This window comes from Morus notabilis, unplaced genomic scaffold (genome assembly GCF_000414095.1).
Source record: "Morus notabilis unplaced genomic scaffold, ASM41409v2 Scaffold181, whole genome shotgun sequence".
NCBI classification, from domain to species: domain Eukaryota; kingdom Viridiplantae; phylum Streptophyta; class Magnoliopsida; order Rosales; family Moraceae; genus Morus; species Morus notabilis.
The window spans coordinates 24088-30143 of NW_010363865.1; the positions used below are offsets into that span (position 1 = coordinate 24088).

The following is a 6056-nucleotide window of genomic DNA, read 5'->3' on the forward strand; positions in this document are numbered from 1 at the left end:
TGGATTTCAAGCCAGGCATGATCCAACTCTTGCCGACCTTTCATGGGTTAGAGAGCGAGAATCCATACGTGCATATTAGGGAGTTTGAAGAAGTGCTGGCCACTTTTCACAGCCGAGCTGAAGCCGCAGACTCTGTACGATTGAAATTCTTCACTTTCTCTTTAAAGGACAAGGCTAAAAGCTGGTTGTATTCTCTGCGACCTAGGTCTATTGGAACTTGGGAAGAAATGACGACGGCGTTTTTCAACAAGTATTTCCTCACCATAAGACCATTGGTCTAAAGCGAAAGATCTCGACCTTTACCCAAAAGGACAATGAAACTCTGTATCAAGTTTGGGAACGGTTCAAGGATCTGTTAAATCAGTGTCCTCGCCATGGTTATGAAGGTTGGCACCTCGTCAGTTATTTTTATGAAGGACTCACGATCCGAGAGCACCAGTTTGTGGAGATGATGTGCAATGGTGAGTTTCTCCAAAAGGACCTTGAAGAGGCTTTTGAGTATCTTAATGAGTTAGCCAAAAAAACCCACACATGGACTGGTCTAAGTGCTATTGATAGCACCAATTAGTCTCGACCAACTGGAATCTATCAACTAAGGGAAGAGGACAATCTCAAAGCCCAAATTGAGTCTTTGACACAACAAATTAAGACCCTCAAAACCAAAGAAGGTAGAGAAATTCACATGGTTGCTAGGGCAAAGATACAAGAGCCCTGCTTCATTTGTGGAGGGGTGGAGCATCTAGCTAAGGATTGCCCTGCTTATAATGAAATGAGAGGGGTTTATGAGGAGCAATGCAATGCCTTAGGGGCATACAACAATCCTTTCTCTAACAAATACAATCTTGGCTGGAGGAACCATCCAAACTTCAGTTGGAGAGATTCCAATCAAGTGCAACCATCAGGAGCACAATAGAGAACTGAGCAACAGCCGCAACCACCAAAAGCGTATTTTGTACCTCAATACAATTCACAATAGCTAAGGAGTTCTCTTGAGAACACCTTGCAATCTTTCATTGAGGCGCAGAGTAAGACGAATAAGAAGTTTGGGTCACTATTCACGCAAATGGTGGAAGAAATGAAGAGTCAAATGACGAAGCTAACTGGAGCTTTGGCTGTTCAAAAACGTGGCAAGTTCCCTTCACAAGCTCAATCCAACCCAAAGGGCCAACATATGGCAGGAACCTCATGTTTTGATAATCAAAGTATAAAGGAGGTGAATGCCATCATTACTCGTAGTGGTAAGATTATGAAAGAACCGCTAACAAGTGCCATCACTTCAAGTAGTAAGGAAGTTGTCCCTAAAAAAGATGAGCCAACAAATGTTCCGGTAAAGGTGCCTTTTCCCCAAGCTCTGCGTCCAACTGGGAAAGTGCCAGAACACCAAAGTGAGATCGTAGAGCACTTGACTCAAGTGAAGATTAATCTTTCTTTGCTTCATGTTATCAAGCAAGTGCCTACTTATGCTAAGGTTATCAAGGATCTGTGCACTATCAAAAAGAAGCACCACGTCAAGAAGACAACATTCTTGACAGAACAGGTAAGTACGGTGATCAAGCAGAAAACACCACCCAAGTACAAGGATCCCGGTTGTCCCACAATTTCCTGTCAGATTGGGACACATGAGTTCAGCCAAGCTTTGCTTGATCTAGGAGCGAGTGTTAACCTCATGCCATATTCTATCTACTCGCAACTTGGTCTTGGAGAAATTAAGCCTACGTCTGTGGTTCTTCAGCTGGCTGATCGATCAATCAAGAAATCTCGGGGGATAGTTGAGGATGTTTTGGTTCAAGTTGATAAGTTCTATTACCCCGTTGACTTTCTAGTATGGAGTCCAAGATTCCCATTATCCTCGGAAGACCTTTCCTTGCTACAGCAAATGCACTCATCAACTGTAGGAATGGTCTGGTGAAGATATCCTTTGAGAACATGACTTTGGAGGTGAATGTGTTTCACATTGCAAAGCAACCACGTGATGATGACGAGTGCCAACAAACATTTCTAATTGACACGCTCGTCTCGGAGGAGGTTTAGTTGTATAGTAATTCTGATGATCTTGATGATTTCCTCCGCATTTCTAAATCTGAGAGTTCCGGTCCTTGTGAGTTGGCCAACAATGTCGCCATTTTCAAAGACTCACAAGGTAGAGGAACTAAGTTTTGGCAACCACGCTTTGAAGAGCTACCTCGAGAGAAAGAAAAGCCAAAACCATCCACCAAAGAGACCCTAACACTCAAGCTGGCTCAACAGCCTAAAGATCTAAAACATGTCTTCCTAGGAGCTAGTGATACCTTTCCTGTTATCATTTCATCTAAATTGGATGCATTCCAAGAGCAGCAGTTAGTTGACATGCTGCGTGAACACAAATCGGCATTAGGTTGGACGATTACTGACATTAAGTTTATTAGCCCCTTAATTTGTTCCCATCACATTAACTTGGAAGACGGGGTTAATCCACGAAGGGATCCCCAAAGGAGACTGAACCCGATAATGAAAGTGAAGAATGAAGTCTTGAAGCTTCTGGATGTAGGAATCATCTATCTAGTTGCCGATAGAAAGTGGGTTAGTCCAACTCAGGTAGTGCCTAAGAAATCAAGGGTGACAGTGGTGGAGAATGAGAAAGGGGCTCTTGTTCCCACAAGGACTGTGACGGGTTGGCGCATGTGCATTGACTATTGAAAGCTGAACGCCGCCACCCGCAAGGATCACTTCCCGCTTCCATTCATCGACCAAATCCTAGAATGTGTGACTGGTCATCCTTATTATTACTTTCTTGATGGCTACTCAGGCTACTATCAGATCAAGATTGCATTAGAGGATCAGGATAAGACTACTTTTACCTGTCCTTTTAGAATTTATGCTTTTCTGTTAGCGTTTATGCCCTTAGGAATAAATGTAACAATATTCTTTGAGACATTTTGACTATTAATAAAGATTTGTTTATTTCATATATCTATGTATTGTCCTCTTTATGTTCATAATAGTTGAATGTATGATAAGCAAACTGAAAGTCTGAGACTGTCATTCTAAATCTTTAGGTCATGCATGTAATGTGAAGAACATGCGGAAGACAAGAATCTAAAGATGATAGTCTAAACATATGATCCACAATCGAGGGAATAAAGTTGGGCGCTTTATTCATGTTAATATTGTTATGTTGTCTACTTCCTAATGGAGACAACTTGTCTTGGTCGTCGGAGGTGGGACTCCATGGCTGGAGACATTGATATATTTTCTAATGGTGAAATCTATATTGGATCAGACCAAAGTTAAATTGTTTTAATTAATAATTCTGTTTGAATAAAACAATTCACTTTTGACGAATTATATGTTGTCATCTTAATCTTGAGATGGATGATGAACCCGTATGCTTGACTTGTATCCTTTGATGTACTAAAGGGAGACATCCTGACATTATGTAAAGGTACGCTTGCCGGTACATTGGGGGTATGACTTGTGTATGTGTAGATTCGTTATTCATAGATAGTGGAATACATAGCTCCTATAGAGAGTCAATGATATCCTCTTATGCATTATCAGTGGATTGGAAAATACAAGCGCTCGGCCATTGGATTACTCTGTGTTATCTAATGGTTTACTGTTTGTAATTGTACGAATAGTGTTTTTCCGATGGTATGATAATGGAACATAAGATAAATGTAATTGGGAAGGTAAAACGGAACTTGACCTCAAGTCGATTATGGATATCCTATGGTGATGATACACTAATATATTGAGTCATTGACTAGAGCTAATTAGAGCTTTGTAAATATACTATATAATTCGAGAGTGCAGCTCTAGGCTTTTAGTGGAATAGCGCTAGAGTTTTATAATCATGAGACATACTTGTTGATTTAAAAGTAGCGTTGTGATTATAGGAACTTGATTTATATATGTCCATCAAGTCCCTTTGCTAGCTCACATAATTTCCTGTAACGATACTGCGTATTTTCTACACATTGGTAACTTGTGTTATTTCCGTATGAGAGGTTCAAGGTTAATTCATGGGTGATTTATCGGGTGAATTAATTGATAAATTAATTCTAGATAAATTGGTTGAATTATTGTTTTAAGAGTTGTTTAATATGATAAGACTATTATATAACTGTTTTGATCAAGCAATTTCTCTATTGGGTTGCTTGAATCAAAACTGAGGCTCTATGCAAGTTTCCCGTGTTGAAAAACTAGGAAAACAACTTTCGTCAATGCAGACAGGTCGACCGGTTGGGTAGACCGATCACAGGTCGATCGGTTTGTGAAGGATAGGTCGACCGGTGAGTTATAACGTCTCTGTCACCGGTCGACCGGTTGTAACGTAAAATGCATGCTGACGTGGAAAAATTGACTCTGGATACCATTAGAACTTTGGGAAACCTAATTATTATGGAAGTATGACTTCCTAAACACTAAAAATAGCCTATTAAGTCACATTACTCAGAAGATCACTTGAGAGACTTTTTGGAGGCTATTGATAAAAGATTCCTGAGAGGAAAAATTGTTTAATTCTCAAGAACAATTTTTTCTTTGGCTCTCTTGTGATTGGAAGGAGATCAAGAATACCAAGAGGAGATTGAATGACGTGTGCCCACCCGCACTCTGATCGTGGAAACAAGAATAGCAAAGAAGACTAGTTGGTTGAGGCTCTTCCGGTTACTGTTTGGAACGCTTTGATCTGTCAGACGTGCAGTTTCCTAAATCTCAAAAGGTATGATTTAGATCTTTAGTATTTATGTTATATAGCATCATGAATATGTTCTTAATTGGCTTTGGCATTGATTTAAATTTTTAAAATTTCACTGCGCACTCGATGCCATTATTTTCTAACATTTTCGGCATATGCCATTTGGGCTGTGTAATGCACCAGCCACCTTCCAGAGGTTCATGATGAGTATTTTTAGCGACATGATCGAGACGTGTATGGAAGTGTTCATGGATGACTTGACTATCTTCGGCGACTCCTTCGACTCGTGCCTTCTCAACTTAGAAGCTGTTCTAACTAGATGTGAAGAGAAAGGCCTTGTGCTTAACTTGGAGAAGTGCCACTTCATGGTACCATCAGGCATAGTCAGGGGGCATGTTGTTTCAGAGAGAGGGATTGAGGTTGATCAGTCTAAGATTGAACTTATCTCTAATTTGCCTACACCAAAGGCTGTCAAAGAAGTTCGGTCATTTCTAAGGCATGCTGATTTTTATAGGAGGTTCATACAGAATTTTTCAACGATTTCTCATCCATTATGTAACCTCCTAGCCAAAGATGTTGCTTTTGAGTGGACGCCTAAGTGTGAGGATCCTTTCTGAACGCTCGTGGCGAAATTGACTTCCGCCCCCATCATTCAGTCACCGGATTGTAGCTTACCATTTGAGATCATGTGTGTGTTGGGGATAGTGTCCTAGAAGCGTGAGATGTAAAAGGATATTTATTATTTATTTAATAAAAGAGTTTATTCATCATTTTATGTGCATATATTTATGAATATTTTATGAATATCAAATAAAATTCCTTGATTATTTATGTAACCTTAAACATGGTATATAAGTGTTGTATACGAGAGGATAATGTTTAAGGATAATAATCAAAAGTAATTGTTCATAATGAATTTAATTAAAGTTCGGAATGTTTAATTAAAACATTATTAATACATGTCATTCCCATTTAGAATGGAACGGTGTTATCCGCACTGTTAATATGGCGAGATATTGAATGAGTGTATTTCGCATAATGAGATTATGTGGAACATGGACGCAGACACAATATGAATTTCTAATAATTTCCGTTAAGCATAGAAATTCTAATTGAGTCTACCGATGGTCATATATAGGATGATCTTAATCCTAAGTTCTTAACAAACTCCTATTTATGGATTTATGTCTTTTGATTTATTCGGTACGGATTCCGAGACCTTGAATCCTATTCCTTGTATTTTGGAGACATAATGAAATAGGTAGCTAGGAATGTTATTATACAAGATGGAATCCATTCCTTCTTGAGAAAGAAGCAGATAAATAATTCTCTTGAGTGTTGATTCGGTACTTAGATTAGTAAGAGCGCTCTAGTTCAT

At 39.3% G+C, this 6056-nt stretch overlaps 1 non-coding gene across 1 annotated transcript; it reads right to left on the reverse strand.

The window, feature by feature from the left end:
- Positions 1-274: 274 nt before the first annotated feature.
- On the reverse strand, positions 275-381 carry LOC112092884. The gene has a single exon (XR_002902803.1). It is a non-coding gene; the product is annotated as a small nucleolar RNA R71 (small nucleolar RNA).
- Positions 382-6056: the final 5675 nt, after the last annotated feature.